General features: G+C 53.4%; 11 non-coding genes and 2 pseudogenes across 11 annotated transcripts; all 13 read right to left on the reverse strand.

Moving 5' to 3' along the window:
- Positions 1–235: 235 nt before the first annotated feature.
- On the reverse strand, positions 236–436 carry LOC145275724 (U2 spliceosomal RNA). The gene has a single exon (XR_013867499.1). It is a non-coding gene; the product is annotated as a U2 spliceosomal RNA (small nuclear RNA).
- Positions 437–793: 357 nt separating this feature from the next.
- On the reverse strand, positions 794–994 carry LOC145275725 (U2 spliceosomal RNA). The gene has a single exon (XR_013867500.1). It is a non-coding gene; the product is annotated as a U2 spliceosomal RNA (small nuclear RNA).
- Positions 995–1,351: 357 nt separating this feature from the next.
- On the reverse strand, positions 1,352–1,552 carry LOC145275727 (U2 spliceosomal RNA). Its single transcript, XR_013867502.1, has one exon. It is a non-coding gene; the product is annotated as a U2 spliceosomal RNA (small nuclear RNA).
- Positions 1,553–1,909: 357 nt separating this feature from the next.
- Positions 1,910–2,110, reverse strand: LOC145275728 (U2 spliceosomal RNA). The gene has a single exon (XR_013867503.1). It is a non-coding gene; the product is annotated as a U2 spliceosomal RNA (small nuclear RNA).
- A 357-nt stretch (positions 2,111–2,467) lies between these two features.
- LOC145275729 (U2 spliceosomal RNA) lies at positions 2,468–2,668 on the reverse strand. The gene has a single exon (XR_013867504.1). It is a non-coding gene; the product is annotated as a U2 spliceosomal RNA (small nuclear RNA).
- Positions 2,669–3,025: 357 nt separating this feature from the next.
- Positions 3,026–3,226, reverse strand: LOC145275730 (U2 spliceosomal RNA). The gene has a single exon (XR_013867505.1). It is a non-coding gene; the product is annotated as a U2 spliceosomal RNA (small nuclear RNA).
- A 357-nt stretch (positions 3,227–3,583) lies between these two features.
- Positions 3,584–3,784, reverse strand: LOC145275732 (U2 spliceosomal RNA). Its single transcript, XR_013867506.1, has one exon. It is a non-coding gene; the product is annotated as a U2 spliceosomal RNA (small nuclear RNA).
- A 357-nt stretch (positions 3,785–4,141) lies between these two features.
- LOC145275733 (U2 spliceosomal RNA) lies at positions 4,142–4,342 on the reverse strand. The gene has a single exon (XR_013867507.1). It is a non-coding gene; the product is annotated as a U2 spliceosomal RNA (small nuclear RNA).
- Positions 4,343–4,699: 357 nt separating this feature from the next.
- Positions 4,700–4,907, reverse strand: LOC145275523 (U2 spliceosomal RNA; annotated as a pseudogene).
- A 7,493-nt stretch (positions 4,908–12,400) lies between these two features.
- Positions 12,401–12,559, reverse strand: LOC145275553 (U2 spliceosomal RNA; annotated as a pseudogene).
- A 357-nt stretch (positions 12,560–12,916) lies between these two features.
- On the reverse strand, positions 12,917–13,117 carry LOC145275734 (U2 spliceosomal RNA). Its single transcript, XR_013867508.1, has one exon. It is a non-coding gene; the product is annotated as a U2 spliceosomal RNA (small nuclear RNA).
- A 357-nt stretch (positions 13,118–13,474) lies between these two features.
- On the reverse strand, positions 13,475–13,675 carry LOC145275735 (U2 spliceosomal RNA). Its single transcript, XR_013867509.1, has one exon. It is a non-coding gene; the product is annotated as a U2 spliceosomal RNA (small nuclear RNA).
- Positions 13,676–14,032: 357 nt separating this feature from the next.
- On the reverse strand, positions 14,033–14,233 carry LOC145275736 (U2 spliceosomal RNA). Its single transcript, XR_013867510.1, has one exon. It is a non-coding gene; the product is annotated as a U2 spliceosomal RNA (small nuclear RNA).
- Between the last annotated feature and the right edge of the window lie 125 nt (positions 14,234–14,358).

Genomic DNA, 14,358 nt, shown 5'->3' on the forward strand with positions numbered 1-14,358 from the left:
GGCAGCGGCCAAGGAGGGCCGCCCGCCCGCCTCCGTCATCCAGCTAATGAGACCAACGAACGGTCCATCCAGCCGAGCGGACCGAACCGAAAGCGAACGAAAGCAAAGCCAGCAACAACTAAGTAAAGGGAAGTAAGGACCAACAAAGTCGTTTAGTTTAGTAGTAAGATCAAAGTAGTAGTCAGTCTGTTTTTGGGATTGCGTTTTCTGACTCTTTCCCGAGCGAGCTGGGGTCAGAATCGGGGCTGTTAACTCCTGGAGGCAGTGCAATACCAGGCCAACCCGTGGAGAAGGGGGAGCAAGCTCCTAACCCTTGACCGAGTTCCAAAAATCAGTTTAATATCGTGATCCCTCCATGCGAGGGACCTATCAGATATTAAGCTGATAAGAACAGATACTACACTTTGATCTTAGCCAGAAGAGGCCGAGAAGCGATAAAGGGGCTCCCTCCGGGGCCGGGGTCGTCAGTGGACCGGTCCGGGCGGCAAAGGTTGCGGGCAGAGCGACAACGACCCCCCTACCCCCGGCCCCTCTCTACTAGTGGAAGCGTCGATCGCAGGCAGCGGCCAAGGAGGGCCGCCCGCCCGCCTCCGTCATCCAGCTAATGAGACCAACGAACGGTCCATCCAGCCGAGCGGACCGAACCGAAAGCGAACGAAAGCAAAGCCAGCAACAACTAAGTAAAGGGAAGTAAGGACCAACAAAGTCGTTTAGTTTAGTAGTAAGATCAAAGTAGTAGTCAGTCTGTTTTTGGGATTGCGTTTTCTGACTCTTTCCCGAGCGAGCTGGGGTCAGAATCGGGGCTGTTAACTCCTGGAGGCAGTGCAATACCAGGCCAACCCGTGGAGAAGGGGGAGCAAGCTCCTAACCCTTGACCGAGTTCCAAAAATCAGTTTAATATCGTGATCCCTCCATGCGAGGGACCTATCAGATATTAAGCTGATAAGAACAGATACTACACTTTGATCTTAGCCAGAAGAGGCCGAGAAGCGATAAAGGGGCTCCCTCCGGGGCCGGGGTCGTCAGTGGACCGGTCCGGGCGGCAAAGGTTGCGGGCAGAGCGACAACGACCCCCCTACCCCCGGCCCCTCTCTACTAGTGGAAGCGTCGATCGCAGGCAGCGGCCAAGGAGGGCCGCCCGCCCGCCTCCGTCATCCAGCTAATGAGACCAACGAACGGTCCATCCAGCCGAGCGGACCGAACCGAAAGCGAACGAAAGCAAAGCCAGCAACAACTAAGTAAAGGGAAGTAAGGACCAACAAAGTCGTTTAGTTTAGTAGTAAGATCAAAGTAGTAGTCAGTCTGTTTTTGGGATTGCGTTTTCTGACTCTTTCCCGAGCGAGCTGGGGTCAGAATCGGGGCTGTTAACTCCTGGAGGCAGTGCAATACCAGGCCAACCCGTGGAGAAGGGGGAGCAAGCTCCTAACCCTTGACCGAGTTCCAAAAATCAGTTTAATATCGTGATCCCTCCATGCGAGGGACCTATCAGATATTAAGCTGATAAGAACAGATACTACACTTTGATCTTAGCCAGAAGAGGCCGAGAAGCGATAAAGGGGCTCCCTCCGGGGCCGGGGTCGTCAGTGGACCGGTCCGGGCGGCAAAGGTTGCGGGCAGAGCGACAACGACCCCCCTACCCCCGGCCCCTCTCTACTAGTGGAAGCGTCGATCGCAGGCAGCGGCCAAGGAGGGCCGCCCGCCCGCCTCCGTCATCCAGCTAATGAGACCAACGAACGGTCCATCCAGCCGAGCGGACCGAACCGAAAGCGAACGAAAGCAAAGCCAGCAACAACTAAGTAAAGGGAAGTAAGGACCAACAAAGTCGTTTAGTTTAGTAGTAAGATCAAAGTAGTAGTCAGTCTGTTTTTGGGATTGCGTTTTCTGACTCTTTCCCGAGCGAGCTGGGGTCAGAATCGGGGCTGTTAACTCCTGGAGGCAGTGCAATACCAGGCCAACCCGTGGAGAAGGGGGAGCAAGCTCCTAACCCTTGACCGAGTTCCAAAAATCAGTTTAATATCGTGATCCCTCCATGCGAGGGACCTATCAGATATTAAGCTGATAAGAACAGATACTACACTTTGATCTTAGCCAGAAGAGGCCGAGAAGCGATAAAGGGGCTCCCTCCGGGGCCGGGGTCGTCAGTGGACCGGTCCGGGCGGCAAAGGTTGCGGGCAGAGCGACAACGACCCCCCTACCCCCGGCCCCTCTCTACTAGTGGAAGCGTCGATCGCAGGCAGCGGCCAAGGAGGGCCGCCCGCCCGCCTCCGTCATCCAGCTAATGAGACCAACGAACGGTCCATCCAGCCGAGCGGACCGAACCGAAAGCGAACGAAAGCAAAGCCAGCAACAACTAAGTAAAGGGAAGTAAGGACCAACAAAGTCGTTTAGTTTAGTAGTAAGATCAAAGTAGTAGTCAGTCTGTTTTTGGGATTGCGTTTTCTGACTCTTTCCCGAGCGAGCTGGGGTCAGAATCGGGGCTGTTAACTCCTGGAGGCAGTGCAATACCAGGCCAACCCGTGGAGAAGGGGGAGCAAGCTCCTAACCCTTGACCGAGTTCCAAAAATCAGTTTAATATCGTGATCCCTCCATGCGAGGGACCTATCAGATATTAAGCTGATAAGAACAGATACTACACTTTGATCTTAGCCAGAAGAGGCCGAGAAGCGATAAAGGGGCTCCCTCCGGGGCCGGGGTCGTCAGTGGACCGGTCCGGGCGGCAAAGGTTGCGGGCAGAGCGACAACGACCCCCCTACCCCCGGCCCCTCTCTACTAGTGGAAGCGTCGATCGCAGGCAGCGGCCAAGGAGGGCCGCCCGCCCGCCTCCGTCATCCAGCTAATGAGACCAACGAACGGTCCATCCAGCCGAGCGGACCGAACCGAAAGCGAACGAAAGCAAAGCCAGCAACAACTAAGTAAAGGGAAGTAAGGACCAACAAAGTCGTTTAGTTTAGTAGTAAGATCAAAGTAGTAGTCAGTCTGTTTTTGGGATTGCGTTTTCTGACTCTTTCCCGAGCGAGCTGGGGTCAGAATCGGGGCTGTTAACTCCTGGAGGCAGTGCAATACCAGGCCAACCCGTGGAGAAGGGGGAGCAAGCTCCTAACCCTTGACCGAGTTCCAAAAATCAGTTTAATATCGTGATCCCTCCATGCGAGGGACCTATCAGATATTAAGCTGATAAGAACAGATACTACACTTTGATCTTAGCCAGAAGAGGCCGAGAAGCGATAAAGGGGCTCCCTCCGGGGCCGGGGTCGTCAGTGGACCGGTCCGGGCGGCAAAGGTTGCGGGCAGAGCGACAACGACCCCCCTACCCCCGGCCCCTCTCTACTAGTGGAAGCGTCGATCGCAGGCAGCGGCCAAGGAGGGCCGCCCGCCCGCCTCCGTCATCCAGCTAATGAGACCAACGAACGGTCCATCCAGCCGAGCGGACCGAACCGAAAGCGAACGAAAGCAAAGCCAGCAACAACTAAGTAAAGGGAAGTAAGGACCAACAAAGTCGTTTAGTTTAGTAGTAAGATCAAAGTAGTAGTCAGTCTGTTTTTGGGATTGCGTTTTCTGACTCTTTCCCGAGCGAGCTGGGGTCAGAATCGGGGCTGTTAACTCCTGGAGGCAGTGCAATACCAGGCCAACCCGTGGAGAAGGGGGAGCAAGCTCCTAACCCTTGACCGAGTTCCAAAAATCAGTTTAATATCGTGATCCCTCCATGCGAGGGACCTATCAGATATTAAGCTGATAAGAACAGATACTACACTTTGATCTTAGCCAGAAGAGGCCGAGAAGCGATAAAGGGGCTCCCTCCGGGGCCGGGGTCGTCAGTGGACCGGTCCGGGCGGCAAAGGTTGCGGGCAGAGCGACAACGACCCCCCTACCCCCGGCCCCTCTCTACTAGTGGAAGCGTCGATCGCAGGCAGCGGCCAAGGAGGGCCGCCCGCCCGCCTCCGTCATCCAGCTAATGAGACCAACGAACGGTCCATCCAGCCGAGCGGACCGAACCGAAAGCGAACGAAAGCAAAGCCAGCAACAACTAAGTAAAGGGAAGTAAGGACCAACAAAGTCGTTTAGTTTAGTAGTAAGATCAAAGTAGTAGTCAGTCTGTTTTTGGGATTGCGTTTTCTGACTCTTTCCCGAGCGAGCTGGGGTCAGAATCGGGGCTGTTAACTCCTGGAGGCAGTGCAATACCAGGCCAACCCGTGGAGAAGGGGGAGCAAGCTCCTAACCCTTGACCGAGTTCCAAAAATCAGTTTAATATCGTGATCCCTCCATGCGAGGGACCTATCAGATATTAAGCTGATAAGAACAGATACTACACTTTGATCTTAGCCAGAAGAGGCCGAGAAGCGATAAAGGGGCTCCCTCCGGGGCCGGGGTCGTCAGTGGACCGGTCCGGGCGGCAAAGGTTGCGGGCAGAGCGACAACGACCCCCCTACCCCCGGCCCCTCTCTACTAGTGGAAGCGTCGATCGCAGGCAGCGGCCAAGGAGGGCCGCCCGCCCGCCTCCGTCATCCAGCTAATGAGACCAACGAACGGTCCATCCAGCCGAGCGGACCGAACCGAAAGCGAACGAAAGCAAAGCCAGCAACAACTAAGTAAAGGGAAGTAAGGACCAACAAAGTCGTTTAGTTTAGTAGTAAGATCAAAGTAGTAGTCAGTCTGTTTTTGGGATTGCGTTTTCTGACTCTTTCCCGAGCGAGCTGGGGTCAGAATCGGGGCTGTTAACTCCTGGAGGCAGTGCAATACCAGGCCAACCCGTGGAGAAGGGGGAGCAAGCTCCTAACCCTTGACCGAGTTCCAAAAATCAGTTTAATATCGTGATCCCTCCATGCGAGGGACCTATCAGATATTAAGCTGATAAGAACAGATACTACACTTTGATCTTATTTATATATTTTATTTCCGGTAAAAAGTACATATTATCTTTATAAAAAATACATTTTACAAAAATCATGCAATAATTACTAAAAACAAAATTAGGCACAAGGCCCTATAAGAAATTGGGAGGGGGAGGGTACAGGGTCTTTGTGACTATTTAACATTATTAACAATGCAGACTTTGGAGTCTTACTCTTGACTGGCAACATTTACCAAAATACCTCATTCACTCTGTGGATCCTAATCTAACTAATAACCCCAGCGTTCAGTGTACAAATAACATATTTACAATTTGCAAAAAACTTGTCTGTGTGTTGTGTGTGCATTTTTTTTTTTTTTTTTTTTTTTTTTTTTTTTTTTTTTTTTAAAACAAAAACAAAGTGGTGTGTGAGTGCATTTGTTAAAAGTTCAAAAAAGTTCAAATTCATTAAAGTTATGTACAGTTTGTAATCAATTAATATATATAAGCACGTGGAGTGGGGCAAGCTAGTAAAAAGAGTTCAATTTAAACATAAAAAATAAAGCCTACTTGGTTTGTTAGTATTGACCCCCCTACTAATCTAACGTCTAGACCCCCCACTGTTTTCCGGGAAACCGAAAACAAGCAGGGTGATCCCTATATGGGGTTGGGGTGAAGCCTTAATAGGAGAAAAAGAAAAACAACGGGAGGAGGGGTTGATTGGTGACCTCTGAGTACTGGGGGAAAGACCAGGATTACATCCAAAACAAAGGCAGGTAACGGGGGAGCGGGTGGACTCAGAGGTTCTCTAGCACCGAAAATAATAACAGGGGCGGGATCTCGTTTATACCACCAGTCAAGAGTCTCTTTACTTGATTATGCTAAACTAAGCGGGATGGGTTCCGAAGGACCCAGCACCGCCCGTGCCATGCTCAAGGAGGGAACACGTATTGGAACTTGGCTCCTCGACGGATGCACAGACTAGTGTTGTGCACCCACCTCTTATTAAACTCCGCTCGAGGCAACCTCCTCCAATCGCATCTGATCTTTACTTTAAGCAGATGTTTAAAGTAAACGATCAGATCCCGATCTGGAACAGATATCCCTTCGCGGACCAACTTGAGGCGCGTGATCCATATCACCATGCGCGCCACTGCTAGGATCGCCAGGAAAACCATTCTTTCCTCCCTGGGGAACGGCGGCTCCATGTTGTAAACAAAATATCCTTCGTCGAGTTCGAGCGGGCACTCGGCATCGATGCGGGCCGTTACCCCTTCGACGTATTCCAATAGGGCCTGGATCCGGCTGCAACTAAAAAACGCATGCCCGAGGGTCTCGAGCTTGTGTTCGTCGCAGCGCGGGCACCAGGCACTTGTATGTTGTTTGTACTTGCTGAATTCGTCGAAGAGGGGCAGTGCTTTTCGGACCAGTCGCCAGGTCAGGGAAAATTCAGAGTTAGTCAAAAAATCCCGACCCGGCGCCCAACTCCATTGAGAGCGGATAACCTCCATCGACCAACCTAACCGCCTACAAAGAGGATCCTTCGCGGTACCCACCACTAACTCCCGATAAAGGCTCTTTCTAGGCTGTTCGAGGACACTGGTCCCCGGCAATGCTCTAAGTGCGGTCCGGCATTCGGCAAAGAACTTGTGCTCCCCCCTCGGTTTACGACGACCTTCTACCGAGGGGTCAGGTTTGAGATTGGGAAACGAGTTCTCAACCACAGGGACCCATGGAGCGTTCTCCTCTAGCGAACGGCTCAGGAAAGCCAATCTCTCAGCGCTTCTATGACACGAGAGACTGGGCTGACCCAGGCCTCCCTCACTCGGACTTTGGACACAGACCTCTCTGCACACATAGTGCTTACCCTCGTCCCACAGCAGTGAGTCGAGGCACCCTTGTAAGCGGGTTAGGCGTTGTGCAGGGAGAGGAAGTACAGACAAACGGTAAAGGATGAGCGGAAAGACGTATGTAGCACACGCCTCCGCCCGACCCTTCAAGGACAATTTCCTTCGAATCCAAGTCTTGACCGACGATTTGACCTTGCCATATACTTCCGACCAGTTTTTCTCCAGCTGAAGTCCCGGTCCAAACCAGACACCGAGAATACGGACCGGTCCATCGGTCCAGCTGAAGATGCCTGGAAGCGAGTTTACCCCGGTCCAGGCCCCCAACCGCAGGCCGACAGACTTGCTGCGGTTGAAGACGGCCCCTGTGACTTTTTCGTATCGAGCGAGCGCCTCGACCACCGCTTGAACGTCCGTGGGGCAAGACACGAACACGGTGACGTCATCGGCGAACGCGGAAACCCTGGCTCGTGTGCCTCCAGGGAGGGCTATTCCGCGCAGGACTGGTGTAGCCGCCTCGTCCCTTAACTTGCGAAGGAGGGGTTCCAACGCCAGGACGTACAAAAGAGGCGACAGCGGACAACCCTGACGCACCGACCGGGAGACGGCGAAAGACTCCGACAGCTTACCGTTGATCTGCACCGCTACCGCCGGCCTATCATACAGGACAAAGATCCACTTGCGGAAGTCCGGATTAAATCCGGCGGCCTCTAAAACAGATCCCAGGAACCGATGGTCGACCCTATCGAACGCCTTGGACTGATCCAAACTGATCAGCGCGGCTTCCGTGTCGTCTTCTGTTCCCTCTATGATCGAGCGAATCAAATGAAGATTGTCTTGAATCGATCTCCCCTTCACAGCATAAGTCTGGTCGGGTTCGATCAAGTCAGCGATGACAACCTGCAAGCGATTCGCAAGAATCTTTGCCAAAATCTTTAACTCTGTGTTTAGCAGAGTCAAGGGCCTAAAGTCATCAAAGTTTTCCACCCCACCATGCCGTTGACCTTTCCTCAGCAATGTGATCACTCCCTTGGTCACCTGTCCAGGGATGGATCCCTGGGCAAACCAATGGTTGAACATATCCTTTAGAATAGGGACCAACATGGGCGACAGCCTCAAGTAAAATTCGTAGGGTAGACCATCAAGCCCCGGGGACTTGTTGTAGCCGACCTGCTTCAACGCAGTAATGACCTCATGTTCCGTAACAAGACCATCACAGCTAGCCGCTCGAGCCGCCGTGAGGCGGGGCGAGTCAGCCAAATAGCTGCCAAACTCATCGACCCTGAGTCCGGGTAGTTGGGTGAAGCGCTCCGATAGATGCTTCCGAAACCCCCCGCAAATCTCCCGCGTCGATACCAGAGCGTGTCCTTCCAGGTTATACACTTTCCGAATGTACCCGTCCGAACCGCGTCTTAGAGCAGCCTTACGCTCAACAGCGTCAACATTAACAGCTTCGTTAGAGACTTTCATTAACCTAGCCCTAACTACCTGACCTTCATACCGCTCGCTAGCCAAGCGGCCGAGGTCCTGTTTAGCTAGTGCTACCTCTAGGGGGTCCCCCCCCTCCACCGCCCGGGTCAGCTTATCCTCTATACGCTTCTTTGCCTTGGCCTTATCTAGCGCGAGGCGTTGGCTGTATTGGACAGAGAAGCGTCTAATTTTGGCCTTAAGGCTAACCCACCACTTACTCCCTGTAACCGCCCCCACTAAAGCCCGCTGAATTAATTCGGTAACCTTCGACCGGTAGTCCTCCAGCTCCAACAAGGTGCTGTTGAACTTCCAGTATCCGGCTAGTTTAGGCCTAGCACTTAAGTTCAAACGGGCCATAACGAGTTTATGGTCCGAGTGTCCTAGCAAGTGGAACGTGGGGCACGATAGAAAGTCTACGTCGCCTCTTCTAACTAACATCCGATCCAAGTAAGTACTCGGATGGGAAGGCACTACGGAATGCCACGTCCACATCTCCCGCCCCGGGTAATCCAGACGAAATCTGTCGACGAGGTCGCACGAAGCCATCAGGTCAGACAGACTGTTGTCATACCACACCGACCCGCTAGCCCCCCCGACCTTATCTATATTGGGATCAAGGATTGCATTCCAATCACCCATTAACACTAACCGTTCCGGATCCACTAAGTAGCCCTCCAACCGTCGAAAAAAGGATACCCTCTCTCCATGAGAATTAGGAGCATAAACAGCGACAATCCGAAAAACACTGCAATTAATGGCAACATCAACAACGACCGCCCGCCCGTCCTCGCCTGCGTGAACAACATTCACCGACGCTGACAGGGTGCGATTCACTAGCAAGGAGATTCCACGACTATAAGTATTGCCATATGCTGAGTAGACATCATAATCGTTTACCAGCACCTGACAATCCTCGTCACAAACAAAGTGGGTCTCCTGAATAGCGGCAATATCTACCTTAAGGGACACCAAGTCTCTAACAACGCGCGAGGCCTTGCTTCGACACCTGATGCCCCTCACATTAAAAGTGGCCAAGTTCAAAGACATGTTCACTTACCTTAAGCAGTGTCACAGACGGGTCTGAAATCCTTGGCAGACAGGATATGGTAGGCCTGACCAAGGCTTCCGGTGAGTAAGTCTTCTCCGGGCTGACCATCCTTGGCCACGCCTCCGACATCCAGGGGAAAGATTAATTTTAGTGCCCTGTATAGTGATGGGTGGACATAGATGGGAGTCCTTCCTTCGCATTTCACTGCTAATTTTAGCAGCGAAGGGTGGTCCATATCAATTATTTTTTGGCCTTGTATGGCCTCCTTAGCTGCTTCCAACATTGACCACAGGGATTCTGTCCGTGCGTCTTTATTTTTTCGCACAAAGGTGGTCAACATTGGAGCGTCTGGAAATTGAGTGGGATCGGTGACATTGTTACAACCAATGTACACTAAATCCCTCAGTTTATTGTGTTGAGTCTTCTGCTTGCCCTTCAACTCATGGGCTGCTGGCAGACGACTCGTTTCACAAAGTCTCTTTCCGGGCAGAAAGGGGAGTTTCTTGGTTCGCTCCGTGCGAACCGGTGCTTCCTCCTTCTCGGATGGTGTAGGAGGCGGAGGGAGAGCAGGGGTTGAGTTGGGTGTTGGGGATGGTTGTGAGTCTCTGGGGGATGAGGATTGGGTGGAGGTTGATTGCTTTGGCTGTGCGGGGGATGGTAGGTTGGGGGATTCAGCCTCGGCTTTTTTGAAAAAGTCTTTCTCAGGGGGTGTGGGGTTCCCCTTTGTCTTCCTGCTCTTCTTCCTCCTTGACTTTCTCGACACCTCGTCTAAAGATGCCTCAGTTGCTGGGTTGGTCTCTTCCTCGGACACCACCTCCTCCTCCTCTGACTCTTGTAACTTCCTTTTGGTCGAGGAGAGAGGAGTCTCCGTGTCCATGGGGGCTGGCTTCTCAGTTTGGTCTACGGTCCCCGTCCGTTTGGGCTTGCTTTTCCCATTCCTTCTGGTGACCGTTGACCATTCACCCTCTGTTGTGGTTGCTGGTGCAGACGTCGCGGGAGCGGCTGTGACCGTGGCCGAGGGTTGGGAGCTTCCTGCGGCCGAGGGTTGGGAGCTTCCTGCGGCCTTGGTAGCTGGTCTTGATGGTGGCTTCTTTGGACAGTCACGGGCCATATGTCCCTGCTTCTGACAGTGCCAGCAATGTGGTTTCCTGCCTTCCACTATTATTGACAGGGTCCATTTTCCGAACTTTAGCAACGCTGGAACCCTGTCAAATTCGGCTCTTTCCAGCACCATAGTCAATTTATAGTCCCCGGTCATGACATTGCGCTGACCGCGGACTGGGGACACAGTTTCCACGTCTCCGTACTGGCTCATAATAGCCCCCAGCTGTTTGGCCTCCAAATGGCACGGGACGTTCAATATGGAGACGTTCGTCCTCCTTTTATTCATGTACTCTGGCTGGAGCTTGATGTTTCGCCAGCTCAGGTACGTCTTGGACAGGCGGATTGCCTCTTCTTTGGTAGGCAGCAGGATGTCCCACATGGCGAAGCTCCTGCGACAGATGTAGCTGGCCGGGATGTTTAAGGCCATCAACATCTCCACCATGACATCTTTGTTGACACCGGCTAATCCCCTGGTCTTTAGATTGGATGTGACCAGGGAGAGGACTCTATTCTGGAGCTCTTCGACTTGTCCCGGCAGGGGAATGATGTTGATCCCCTCCGTATACTGCTTGTAAGTATCCTTGAACAGAGTCCTGTAGTCCTCCGGTGTCATTTGGTTTTCTTTCCTAGGGCCCCAAGCCGCTGCCTCGTTCGCCTGGGGTTTTGATGGTCCCGGGCACGGAGTGTCTGACTTGGTCCCTTTTGCCTGTTGTTGTTGTTGCTGCTGCTGCTGCTGCTGCTGCTGCTGCTGCTGCATCGGCTGGGCCTGTCGTTGGGTAGCTGTCGCATTTAGAGTCGGCCATTCCTCCGTTTTTTCCGCTTGGGAAGGCTTCCTCTTCTTGTTGGGCGTCTGCGGACTGGGTGATTTTGCCGCTGACGCCTTGGTTTTGGAGTCAGGGGCTTTGCCGAGTGATGGTAGCTCAGCCCCACATACTCCTATAGAGCTATCCTCCGTGGGTGCGTTTTGGTTGTCCGGCACCTGTTCCACCTGGAATAGCCTTTTGAGGGACGTGATGGTGTTATCGATGAGCGCCTTTGTTCTACGATTGGCGTCATCTTCGTCCTCTTCTTCTTCTCCCCCCTGGGCCGGGGAGTTGACTTCTTGGGGGGTTGGAGGACTTGGTGTCCTTCTTGGAGTCCCGGTGACACTTGTCTTCACCGGCTTTTGCTCTGCAGTTGTCACCGTGGACGCCTCTTCTTTAGCTCCCCCTTTTGGGAGATTTTTGTCCTTTAGGGGAGCTTCATCTCTTGAACTGGAAACGACCTGCGAGGATCGAGACATGGTGGCCTCCGTCGTTTGTGGTTCGTGGGCCTCATGACTCTTTCCCTCGCTTGTCGCCTCTTCCTTCTTTTCGGGCTGGGAGTGCCCTTTTTGGGGAGCAGGATCTGGGGTCGCCGCGGGCTGCGGCCCTACCCCACCCATGGTGTCCAAGGTCGCCGCGGGCTGCGGCCCTACCTTGCCTTCCATTTCCTCTTCGTTGGCCCGGGGCCGGGATTTGACTCCCTTTTCCGGGGATTTAGTTGGGGGAACGTTGCTCCGCATTTGGGGTGATGATCCCCGCCTGCTCGGCATCGTGGGGGCGTTGGTCGCTGACGCAGACCAGACCTGGGAGGGAGGAAAAAATAAAACAGTCTGGGGGACAAAGGGATGGAGGGGGTGGCCAGGGGCGAAGAGAGAAAGTGGTTTGACCTCCCCTCGCGGGGAAGTCGGGTTAGTCAGCTCGATCCCCCCTTGCGGGGGGAGAGCAGAGAAGAAAGACGCAGTGGTGGCTAGCGGGTCAGAGTGCCGCGTCGCAATTAAGAGGAGAGAGGGAAAGGCATCTTTGCCCAGAGAGAAGGCAAAAACGAAGGTATTAACCCAAAAAACCCTTCCCACAAACAACCCCAACAGGAAGCGATAAAGAGACCCGGTCTGCTCGATCCAACGGGAGAGCAGCGAAGGAAGACAAAAGACTAGCGGGTCAAAGTGCCGCTAGTTAATTAAGAGTGAGAATTAGACATTCCTCCCAGAGAGAGGGAGAAAAGAAGAACTTAAAACTACTTAAATCTAAAACTTAAAACTAAAAACCTTAGACTATGCTGAAGGTCCTGACTCCCCAAAGGAGGGGGTCTGGTCCTTGCAGACGTGAACAAATGCCTTGAACCTGGCTCAAGAGCCCGGTGGCAGATCCCTTCTCAGACAATTGGAAAAGAGCAAAAGTTTCGTAAGCTGAAGAACAGATACTACACTTTGATCTTAGCCAGAAGAGGCCGAGAAGCGATAAAGGGGCTCCCTCCGGGGCCGGGGTCGTCAGTGGACCGGTCCGGGCGGCAAAGGTTGCGGGCAGAGCGACAACGACCCCCCTACCCCCGGCCCCTCTCTACTAGTGGAAGCGTCGATCGCAGGCAGCGGCCAAGGAGGGCCGCCCGCCCGCCTCCGTCATCCAGCTAATGAGACCAACGAACGGTCCATCCAGCCGAGCGGACCGAACCGAAAGCGAACGAAAGCAAAGCCAGCAACAACTAAGTAAAGGGAAGTAAGGACCAACAAAGTCGTTTAGTTTAGTAGTAAGATCAAAGTAGTAGTCAGTCTGTTTTTGGGATTGCGTTTTCTGACTCTTTCCCGAGCGAGCTGGGGTCAGAATCGGGGCTGTTAACTCCTGGAGGCAGTGCAATACCAGGCCAACCCGTGGAGAAGGGGGAGCAAGCTCCTAACCCTTGACCGAGTTCCAAAAATCAGTTTAATATCGTGATCCCTCCATGCGAGGGACCTATCAGATATTAAGCTGATAAGAACAGATACTACACTTTGATCTTAGCCAGAAGAGGCCGAGAAGCGATAAAGGGGCTCCCTCCGGGGCCGGGGTCGTCAGTGGACCGGTCCGGGCGGCAAAGGTTGCGGGCAGAGCGACAACGACCCCCCTACCCCCGGCCCCTCTCTACTAGTGGAAGCGTCGATCGCAGGCAGCGGCCAAGGAGGGCCGCCCGCCCGCCTCCGTCATCCAGCTAATGAGACCAACGAACGGTCCATCCAGCCGAGCGGACCGAACCGAAAGCGAACGAAAGCAAAGCCAGCAACAACTAAGTAAAGGGAAGTAAGGACCAACAAAGTCGTTTAGTTTAGTAGTAAGATCAAAGTAGTAGTCAGTCTGTTTTTGGGATTGCGTTTTCTGACTCTTTCCCGAGCGAGCTGGGGTCAGAATCGGGGCTGTTAACTCCTGGAGGCAGTGCAATACCAGGCCAACCCGTGGAGAAGGGGGAGCAAGCTCCTAACCCTTGACCGAGTTCCAAAAATCAGTTTAATATCGTGATCCCTCCATGCGAGGGACCTATCAGATATTAAGCTGATAAGAACAGATACTACACTTTGATCTTAGCCAGAAGAGGCCGAGAAGCGATAAAGGGGCTCCCTCCGGGGCCGGGGTCGTCAGTGGACCGGTCCGGGCGGCAAAGGTTGCGGGCAGAGCGACAACGACCCCCCTACCCCCGGCCCCTCTCTACTAGTGGAAGCGTCGATCGCAGGCAGCGGCCAAGGAGGGCCGCCCGCCCGCCTCCGTCATCCAGCTAATGAGACCAACGAACGGTCCATCCAGCCGAGCGGACCGAACCGAAAGCGAACGAAAGCAAAGCCAGCAACAACTAAGTAAAGGGAAGTAAGGACCAACAAAGTCGTTTAGTTTAGTAGTAAGATCAAAGTAGTAGTCAGTCTGTTTTTGGGATTGCGTTTTCTGACTCTTTCCCGAGCGAGCTGGGGTCAGAATCGGGGCTGTTAACTCCTGGAGGCAGTGCAATACCAGGCCAACCCGTGGAGAAGGGGGAGCAAGCTCCTAACCCTTGACCGAGTTCCAAAAATCAGTTTAATATCGTGATCCCTCCATGCGAGGGACCTATCAGATATTAAGCTGATAAGAACAGATACTACACTTTGATCTTAGCCAGAAGAGGCCGAGAAGCGATAAAGGGGCTCCCTCCGGGGCCGGGGTCGTCAGTGGACCGGTCCGGGCGGCAAAGGTTGCGGGCAGAGCGACAACGACCCCCCTACCCCCGGCCCCTCTCTACTAGTGGAAGCGTCGATCGCAGGC

Source organism: Euprymna scolopes, unplaced genomic scaffold (genome assembly GCF_053919585.1).
Source record: "Euprymna scolopes isolate OS-2025 unplaced genomic scaffold, ASM5391958v1 sca7, whole genome shotgun sequence".
In the NCBI taxonomy this organism is placed as follows: domain Eukaryota; kingdom Metazoa; phylum Mollusca; class Cephalopoda; order Sepiida; family Sepiolidae; genus Euprymna; species Euprymna scolopes.